Source organism: Microtus pennsylvanicus, chromosome 10 (genome assembly GCF_037038515.1).
Source record: "Microtus pennsylvanicus isolate mMicPen1 chromosome 10, mMicPen1.hap1, whole genome shotgun sequence".
NCBI classification, from domain to species: domain Eukaryota; kingdom Metazoa; phylum Chordata; class Mammalia; order Rodentia; family Cricetidae; genus Microtus; species Microtus pennsylvanicus.
Genome location: NC_134588.1, coordinates 9001386 through 9012260, shown reverse-complemented (window position 1 = coordinate 9012260; position 10875 = coordinate 9001386). Strand labels below are relative to the sequence as shown.

Below are 10875 nucleotides of genomic sequence, written 5' to 3'. Positions count from 1 at the left end.
TACTTGAAAACATTAAAATAAAGAGGCCTTAAATATATGAGCTTCTTTGCTAGATAGGCAGTGAACTGCTCAGAAGAAAGAAAAACATACTTTGGAGTAGACATGACATTGATTAAACTTGATAATTTGACATAGAATTTTCTAAAATTACACTGACAAATAGCAGTTAATTTCTGAGGAAGGGTAAAGCACAAAGGGGGAAAGGGGAAACAGCAATAAAGAAACTATACACAGTCTTTAACTCTATTGATTTATTGCATCTTAATAGAAAATTGCAATCACAGAGATAGGCAGAGTAAAGGTTATTAAATACAATCCCCCCCCCCCCAAAATACTGTAGGTCCATAAAAGCAGCAGAAGAAAAGAATGACAAACTCACACTACTTGAATTTTGTTGTATTTTGATTTAGAAAACACTATTTTAGTGAGGTAAGCCAGACCCCAAAAGAGGAACATGGGATGTACTCACTCATAATTGGTTTCTAGCCATAAATAAAGGACATTGAGTCTATAATTCGTGATCCTAGAGAAGATAAATAAGAAGGTGAACCCAAAGAAAAACATATAGGCACCCTCCTGAATATTAACCTTCATCAGGCAATGAAAGGAGACAGAGACAGAAACCCACATTGGAGCTCCGGACTGAAACCCCAAGATCCAAATCAGGAACAGAAAGAGAGAGAGCACGAGAAAGGAACTCAGGACCGCGAGGGGTGCACCCACACACAGAGACAATGGGGATGTTCTATTGGGAACTCACCAAGGCCAGCTGGACTGGGTCTGAAAAAGCATGGGATAAAACCGGACTCTCTGAACATAGCAGACAATGAGGACTACTGAGAAATCAAGAACAATGGCACTGGGTTTTTTTTTTTAATTAATTAATTTATTTATTTATTAAAGATTTCTGTCTCTTCCCCGCCACCGCCTCCCATTTCCCTCCCCCTCCCCCAATTAAGTCTCCCCCCAGCCCGAAAAGCAATCAGGGTTCCCTGGCCTGTGGGAAGTCCAAGGAACCCCCACCTCCATCCAGGTCTAGTAAGTTGAGCATCCAAACTGCCTAGGCTCCCACAAAGCCAGTGCGTGCAGTAGGATCAGAAACCCATTGCCATTGTTCTTGAGTTGTCAGTAGTCCTCATTGTCCGCTATGTTCAGAGAGTCCGGTTTTATCCCAGGCTTTTCCAGACCCAGGCCCGCTGGCCTTGGTGAGTTCCCAATAGAACATCCCCATTGTCTCAATGTGTGGGTGTACCCCTCGCGGTCCTGAGTTCCATGCTCGTGCTCTCTCTCTTTCTGCTCCTGATTTGGACCTTGAGATTTCAGTCCTGTGCTCCAATTTGGGTCACTGTCTCTGTCTCCTTTCATCGCTTGTTGAAGGTTAATATTCAGGAGGATGCCTATATGTTTTTCTTTGGGTTCTCCTTATTTAGCTTCTCTAGGATCACTAACTATAAGCTCAATGTCCTTGGTTTATGGCTAGAAACCAAATATGAGTGAGTACATCCCATGTTCCTCTTTTTGGGTCTGGCTTACCTCACTCAGGATAGTGTTTTCTATTTCCATCCATTTGTATGCAAAATTCATGAAGTCCTTGTTTTTTATTGCTGAGTAGTACTCTAATATGTATAAATTCCATACTTTCTTCATCCATTCTTCCATTGAAGGGCATCTAGGTTGTTTCCAGGTTCTGGCTATCACAAACAATGCTGCTATGAACATTGTAGAGCATATACTTTTGTTGTATGATAAGGCCTCTCTTGGGTATATTCCCAAGAGTGGTATTGCTGGGTCCAGGGGTAAGTTGATCCCGAATTTCCTGAGAAACCGCCATACTGCCTTCCAAAGTGGTTGCACAAGTTTGCATTCCCACCAGCAATGGATGAGTGTACCCCTTTCTCCACAACCTCTCCAACAAAGGCTATTATTGGTATTTTTGATTTTAGCCATTCTGACAGGTGTAAGATGGTATCTTAAAGTTGTCTTGATTTGCATTTCCCTGATCGCTAAGGAAGTTGAGCATGACCTTAAGTGTCTTTTGGCCATTTGAAGTTCTTCTGTTGAGAATTCTCTGTTCAGCTCAATGCCCCATTTTATAATTGGGTTGATTAGCCTTTTACGGTCTAGTTTCTTGAGTTCTTTATATATTTTGGAGATCAGACCTTTGTCAGTTGCGGGGTTGGTGAAGATCTTCTCCCAGTTGGTGGGTTGCCTTTGTGTTTTGATCCTACTGCACGCACTGGCTTTTTGGGAGCCTAGGCAGTTTGGATGCTCACCTAACTAGACCTGGAAGGAGGTTGGTGGTCCTTGGACTTCCCACAGGGCAGGGAACCCTGATTGCTCTTTGGGCTGATGAGGGAGGGGAACCTGATTGGGGGAGGGGGAGGGAAATGGGAGGCAGTGGTGGGGAGGAGGCAGAAATCTTTAATAAATAAATTAATTAATTAAAAAAATTCAAAACAACTTTAACATCAAAACCACAAGAAAATCTGATTTTCATATTTAATTTTTAATTTGCTTTAAAAGGCCCCAAAATTAATGTGGCAATGGAAGCAGCATAATATTTTCATAAAAGCACAAACATAACCATAAGGAGAGTATTTTAAATATGTTTTGTGTGTGTGTTAGCTTGTGAGTAGTAGGGAACTTATTTATGTTAAAAGTATAACAGTGTGCATGTGTATGCAAAGACACATGTGCATATTTTCCTATGCATGAGGAGACCCAAGGGTGAGGCTCAAAGTCTTTCTCAGTTGCTCTCTCTTTTTTTTAAAGGAATATAAAACTATTTATTGACCACTGTTCACCATTATTTAGAATAAAGTAAATATACAGTTGGATGACATTCTGATACTACAAAGTTACTTTTCTGGCTCACTGAACCAGAGCCCAAATACTGAAAAGATTTTTCATCCTACCAGTAAGGAATGAGACAGGGTAAAGAAAAAAAGCATGCAAGTCATTAGTTTATATTACCAGATTTTGTTCATTTATGTCAGCAGGTCTGAAATTGCCAACACCATCTCTAACCTTGATTCTATTTCCACAGAAAACAGATATTCCACACATCATAACCTTTTAGATTTCAACTTTCTACAAAGGAATGGTTCACTAGAGGAACCTTACATGCCCAGCTGTCTTTTTTGCTTAGTTTTTTGAGACAGGGATTCTCTGTATAGCCCTGGCTGACCTGAAACTCAATAGACCCAGCTGATTTAGTCTAAATAGAGACCCATCTGCCTCCAAAGTACTGGGATTAAAGGCACATGCCACTACACCCAGCATAAGTCTTGTTATTATTAAGTCATAGTGCTACTTTGTCTAATTCCATTTTCTGAAGGGGTAGTTTGTAAGGACAAAATTCTGTAAACAAACTACTGTATGTGATAATAAATTCTGATGTGGTTGCTTTAAAACTATCCAGTAAATTCCAGAACTGTCTACTTGATCTGAAAGGCTATGGTTTCAGGAAAATGTTCACAAGGGAGGAATTTCAACACATGTTTTCATCTACAGTTTTTGAGTACTAAAAACAAGACAAAATAAAAAACAGTTACATAAGGGTCTTATGCACACACAAGCTTACAAACAAAAAACCCAGAATGGTCCTTCTGTGTCCCAGTTAAAAATAAGTTCTGATTGAGTAATGACTGTAAAATCTCCCCAGCATTTAAGAAAAGCTGTTCTTCAAAGCTGAGGAAATACAACACGGTATCAAACATTCTACTGTTAAAAGAAGCAACTACAGAAAGCTTTTATTTGCTCAAAGGAATCAGTGCCTTTTGATGCAGAACAAAAACCAAAAATATCCCAACTACTGTCAATACTTTAAAAACCAGCCTATCAAACTCGATTTTCATTAGAATGCTATTTTTTCCACACTAGTAATTTAAAACTCAAGATCCAATATAGCAAACAATTATTGAGCCTCGTCTTCTGGACAAGAATGCCAAGTCAGCCTTTCCTCATAAAAGGCGATGACAATCTGAAGACACTTCATATTCGCCTCCTTTGGCAGCACCAAGTCCGCCTCATCTGAGTCCTTCCATTTCATAAGAAACATTAATTCTCCACTGCTGTCTGTGGCACCAATTATTCGTTCAGGATCAAGACCTCTGGCAAAACCCCTTGGTTTGTCGGCAGCATCTTTTTTCTTCTTCGATTTGCTATCATCAGATTCACTGTCAGATAAAGATTTCATTTTTGTACCATCTTTTTCTTTACCAGCTTTTTGAGAATTAAGAAATGCTTCAATTAATTCTGGACAATATAAATTTTCTTCTGGTTCCCAAGTATTATCAGCATCTGTGAAACCCTTCCACTTGAGGAAATACTCCACCTTCCCATTCACTACACGCCGGTCCAGTACTTTTTCTACCACAAACTCTTCAGGCTCTGCCTCTTCAACTTTTTTACTCTTTCCATTCTGTTTATTTCCCATTTTTTGCAATGTAGTTTTATTGGAGGCCATTTTTTTTTAAATCGAAGACTTGAAGAGCATCCGTGGCGTGGCGCCTCAGGGTCTCCTTAGGGGGAGGCGAGCAGGGCCCCGGGGCCTCTCTGCAGTTCTGCTGTGCACCGCCTGTCAGTTGCTCTCTTTGTTATGCTGAGTGTTAGTTACTCATGAGGACTAGCTTGCTCTGGAGATTCCCTGTCTCTGTCTCATACATGGTGGGAATATGGGAGGGTAAAAGCTTCCATAGTCACCAGGTTTATATAAGTATAATTGGAATTTGACATCTGTTACAAATTATTTATATGTATGCAAGAAGATCTAATAATATTTACCGCACTGGACAGCATTGGAGGTAGGATGATAAGCAAAAGGAAGGTGGGGTGTATCACAATCTTTGCAACTATTTTCTTTATCAGGTCAAAATAAATTTTAAAGCTTAAGGTGCTATCCAGAGTGACCCTACCATGAGATGAGAGCTGAGCATTTATTCCCTGCAATGACTGTCCCTGGCTCTGGATTCTTTGCCATGTTTGCATGTCTGTGTCCTTTAAATTAAAAAAAGTTATATCATGAAGGGAGGTTCATAGGACTCACTGCTGATATTGGTAATAATCATTTCCATTTCTTAGGCTGTCTATCAAATTGACAGGTCTTCTGACTTACAAACTTTACAGTTTTATGAGGTCCCATTTATTAATTGTCAGTCTTAGTGTCTATACAGCCAGTATAAGTTCAGAAAGTTGTCTCTTATGCCAATGCATTCAAGTCGGTTGCATGGTTCTCTTGCATCAGATTCAGTGTTTCTGTCTACTATTATTTTGACATCTTTGCTCCACTTGATTTTGAGTTTAGTGCAAGGTAATAAATATGAATCAATTTGCATTCTTCTACATGAAGACATCCAGTCTGAGCAGCAGCATTTGTTGAAGATGATTTCTTTTTTCCAGTTTGCTTTTATGGATTATTTATCAAAATTCATGGGGGTAGCGAGAAAATGGATACATTGATCAACTAAATAGAATTGAAGCTCCAGAAGTAAATCCGCATACCAATGGACACCTGAATTTATTATTATTATTATTATTATTATTATTATTATTATTATTATTATTATTATTATTATTATTTTAAAAAGAAACTTGGCACTAGAGAAATTTCCACGAAGCCATAAGGATGACCCCAGCTAAGACCCTAAGCAATAGATGATAGGATGTCCTAACTGGACTTGCCCTGTCTTAAATATCACCATAGAACCTTCATACAGCAACTGATGGAAACAGAGGCAGAGACCCGCATCATCATTATAACGCTGGATTGAGCTCTCAAAGTCCAGTTGAATAGTGGGAAGAGTGAGAATATGAGCAAAGAGGTCAAAATAATGATGGATACACCCATTGCAACAGTTTACCTGTGCTAATGGGAGCTCATTCACAGTTTAAAATTTCAAAGAAAACACAATAATATACATAATCTAGACTTTTTGTTTATTTTCCATCTTTATATTACTTTTTTCTCTATTACCTTCTAATATTTACTACTTTTACTCCATAAATCTATGTTTGCCTGTACTCTTTTATCTTACTTTTACTGTCTCTTTAAAGAGGTTTTAATTTTTAAAAACTACTTAATTCTTTTTATAACTCTCTATACTCTTTTTCCTTGTTGGGCCAAAATTATCTCAGGGGCTATATCTCGAGGCCTGTAGGACAGAGAAAAGCCTGGCTCGAGTTAGAAGGATAATCAAAGCTACCCAGTGAAGATGAGACAGCAAAATCTAGGTAGATGCTCCTCCAGCAATTTTCACCTCACTTTAATTGATCTAAAGGACTGCTTCTTCTTAAGTCCTCTCTATGAGGAGGATTGTGAAAAGTTTGCCTTTTTCATTACTACAGTTAACTACACTTAACAGGACGAGCGATATGAATGGACTATTCTCCCCCAGGGGATGGCCAATAATCTGGCCCTTTGCCAACAATATTTGTATAGTATCCTCTCTCCTGATTTTGAGAAAGATAATAACCTTCTTTATGTTTATATGGATGATCTAATCTTAGGGCATTTGGAGGAATTAGGGCTAGCTCCCTGGGTAACCACTATTGTTGATATCCTCCAAAACATGGTTTTCAAATAGTCCCAAACAAGATGCAAAAGGTACCCCTATTTCATTTATTAGGATCCCAATTAACACTCATTCATGTCAAAGTGAATGGGCCCCAATTAATTCTGCCTGAGCCTCTCACTTTATCAGGGTTTCAAAAGGTATTGGGAGAAATGAACTGGGTAAGGCCCTGGTTGCCTGTAGAAACTGGGAGACTATATGATCTCCTCAAAGTGAAGCAATCTTATGAGATCATTTCCTTGCTCCCTTGAGGGCCATCAGACAACTCACTGAATTTATCAATGAGATACATCACGCTTTTTTGGTGAGATAAAATCCTAACATTTCAATCTAAGGCTGGTTATTGTTAGGGAAAAAAGCCCATGCTGGCTGCCATTGTTCAGCAGTCACAACCACTAGAATGGGTACACACCACTCTGGGAGCACTCCCAGAGTGCAATCTCCAGTTGATTAAGTAACTGATATGATCATAAAAATCAGGGACATGTCCCTCTGACATTATGGAAAAGATCCCTCTAAATTATTAATTCTATTCAAAATTGAGGATTTAGAATGGGTGGGCAGACATTGTTTTCTATTGATCCTTGCCCTGGAGAAATTTCTGGGGAGCCTGGACGCCAACTTTGGGAAGTCCTGGTTAGTGAAGCTATGTCAATAACTACACTGGAGAGTCCCCTTAGTTTTTTCTTCTGGGTCCCCACCCCAAGCATTCACTGTTTGGACAGATGGCAGGAAGAATGGGGCCACCATTGCAGTTTTCCCTGCAGATGGGACCAAGACAAAGATTGCCTTGTGGGGGATCCACTCAATATAAGGAAATGATGGCTATATATATTGCCCTACAAGAGGTCCGAGAACCCTGCAATTTCTATTCAGACAGCTCTTATGTGGTGAACCTACTGCCACACTTACTCTATGCCTATATCAGATTGGATGCTAATCCTATTTCTGCCTTCAGGATACAACTCAGATTGTTCTTATAAGGTAGAAAAAAACCCCATCTATATTCAACATCTCAGAGGACAGAAAAACCTCCCTGTCCTCATTTCCCAAGGGAATGCTGCTGCAGATGCTGCAGCTTCAGCGGCCTGTCTCATAGAGGTTTCAAATCTATCCATACAAAATGCTACCCAAATGCATGACTTAACTCATGTCTACTGAAGAGGACTCAAATACCTATACACCAGATCCCCACAATAGGATAGAGAGGATTGTTCATACATGCAAGACTTGCCAACAGCTTCTCCACACACCCCATTTACAAGAGCTGAGGGTGAACCCAAGAGGGTTAGGACCCAATAACATCTGGCAAGCATATATAACACATTACCCTCCATTTGGTAAATTAAAATATATGTTTTTGACCATAATCATGTACTCTAAGGCATGCTGGGCTGCCACCCACTCAGGGGAAGAAGTAACCCAAGCCAAAAGCCACTTTACAATGTTTTGCTATGTAGCGACTTGTCAGGTCAAGACTAACAATGGCCCCTGTTTTATAAGTAAAACATTTAAAGAGTTCTTTTGGAGATGCAATATATCCCATACCACTAGGATTCCATACAACTCTTAGGGTCAAACAATTGTATAAAGATATCACCAATATCTCAAAGAGGTCCTTATAAAACAAAAAGGGAGAGAAATCTCCCCTCATCTACAACTGCAAAAAGCATTATTAACCATCAATATTTTAAATTTTCGAAAATCAGATGAACAAAATAGATTCCAGAAACATTGAGGCCCTGCCTAAAGATTAGGTTGGAAAATCCTCTAATTAACCAGTGGAGGGACCCAGATCTGTTGTTGAAACAGGGCTGAGGAAATAGATGTGTCTTCCCAAACAGAGGGGAAACGCCTATATCACTACCTGCTCATAACTTAAAATTTTCCCCCCCTGTCAGTACAATGGGGGAAGACCAAGATGACCAATAAAGAAAGAAAGAGATTATGGTGGACAACCCTTAAATTCAAACACAAGAAAAGAAAAATAAGCACTGCCAAGGGAGACTAACCCTTGAGAAAAGTATTGCCTGTTTACCTATTTCAGATTTCAGATGGCCCTCCTGGTGGTAATCATATTAACTCTTTGCACGAAGGTCAAGGTCCTGGCAGCAAGTCTCCACCAAACACAGAATTGACACTGGCACTGGAGGGATCCTAAATCAGACTTCTCAGATGAGGACACACTGGACCTGATGTTTGACCTCTGTGCTTTGGCACATGGAAGCTAGGACGTGGGAGACATGATTCCATGGATCGAAGGGAGACCTGAGTGTGGAGGCCCTCGGGGGTGCACCGTACCCCAGGTATCTAACCCTAATGAGCCTGGGTATTCTCGTGTCCTTAGGAGACATGCGCTCCTGCAGACATCCTTTTAAGTATCCCCAAGAAGCAACCACACGCCTTAGCTATTAGAAACTGTGGGGTGGCTCCTGATTACTATTGTTCTTCCTGGGTATGTGAGCAGACTAGTCTGGACATAATTAGAAAAGACAGAGCCTGCATTACATTATTGACAACAGTCTTTGGATTCCTTAGCAAGGGCAACCTTACAAAATAAGAGAGGCTTGGACTTGCTGTTGATGGAACAAGAAAGAATGTGGATTCTATGCAGATCATTCTGGGATAGTTACAAGAACCATAGAAAAGTTAAAAAAAGATATTGATTCATTTAAGTCAAGAACACTCTCTGAGACCTGGTTTAATTGGTCCCCATGGCTTATCACATGCATCTCTTTCCAGATTGGGCTGATGGCTATTTGTTTATTGATCTGTCTTTTTTGGCCCATGCAGTCTCCAAAGGCTAAAACAAGCATTTCAAAAACAGATACAACAGGTACAACTCATGGCCCTTTGAGTATATTATGATAGGCTCGATACCTCTCACCCTACAGATGAACTCTCAGTTTTAGACTATTCAAGCCAAAATTCTGGATAGAAGTGGCCCTGACCCATGCTCTTTCCCTGGTGAGCTATTCTGGATTGGTGGCCAAGGTAGGTGGTGGGATATGAAACAAAAGGGGGAGATCTAGGGCAGAAATTATCTCTGGGCCTGTACCTCAAGGCCTGTAGGACAGAGAAAAGTCTGGCTCAAGTTTGAAGGATAGTCAAAGCTACCCAGTGAGGATGAGACAGCAAAATCTAGGTAGATGCTCCTCCAGCCAGAGGGAGGGCTTGGATGTCTCTCATTGGCTGGAGGTAACCCCACATCACACAATGTCACTTATTCTATATAAGCTGACTCTCACAGTAATAAACTGAGTTTCTGCTTTGATGTGACTCCCTATCATATCTGATTGTCCTCCATTGTGAGGGTACGGATCAGATTCTCTCGCATCGTGGGGCTGTGGAATGGACAAATATCTCACTCACCTCTCACTGGGATAAGGCTAAGGAGGCCTAACATGCCCTCTCTCTCCCAAGCCTATGTACATTTTTTTTCTCATTTTTTTTTATTGAGAAAAGGAAAAAAAAAACAAGTTTCCGCCTCCTCCCAGCCTCCCATTTCCCTCCCCCTCCTCCCACCCTTCTCCCCCTCCTCCCACCCTTCTTCCCCTCTCCCCACTCTTCTCCCCCTCCCTCTCCAGTCCAAAGAGCAGTCAGGGTTCCCTGCCCTGTGGTAAGTCCTAGGTCCTCCCCCCTCCATCCATATCTAGGAAGGTGAACATCCAAACTGGCTAGGCTCCCACAAAGCCAGCACATTAAGTAGGATCAAAACCCCATGCCATTGACCTTGGCTTCTCATCAGCCCTCACTCATAATTGGTTTCTAGCCATAAATAAGGGTCACCGAGTCTACAATTGGTGAACCTAAAGAAGCTAAGTAAGAAGGTGAACCCAAGGAAAAACATATAGTTATCCTCTTGGCTATGAACCTTCATCTGGTGATGGATGAAGATAGAGACAGAGACCCACATTGGAGCACTGGACTGAGCTCCTAAGGTCCCAATGAGGAGCAGAAGGAGGGAGAACATGAGCAAAGAAGTCGGGACCACGAAGGGTGCACCCACCCACTGAGACAGTGGAGCTGATCTATTGGGAGCTCACCAAGGGCAGCTGGACTGTGACTGAAAAAGCATGGGATAAAACCGGACTCTCTGAACATGGCGAACAATGAGGGCTGATGAGAAGCCTATGTACATTTTTAAATCATACTGTGTCTCATTTAGAGATCTCTTAAGTCTGAATGTGTCCTATTGCGTGTCTGAAATCCTTTTCTGACAGGAACATTCTTAAATGGTAAGCAGTGTGGTCTCGACATCCCTGGATACTGGCTCTACCTCTCTTGTCCATTTAACATGGTG

General features: G+C 40.9%; 1 pseudogene; it reads right to left on the bottom strand.

The window, feature by feature from the left end:
• Positions 1–3914: 3914 nt before the first annotated feature.
• On the bottom strand, positions 3915–4499 carry LOC142858206 (chromobox protein homolog 3 pseudogene; annotated as a pseudogene).
• Between the last annotated feature and the right edge of the window lie 6376 nt (positions 4500–10875).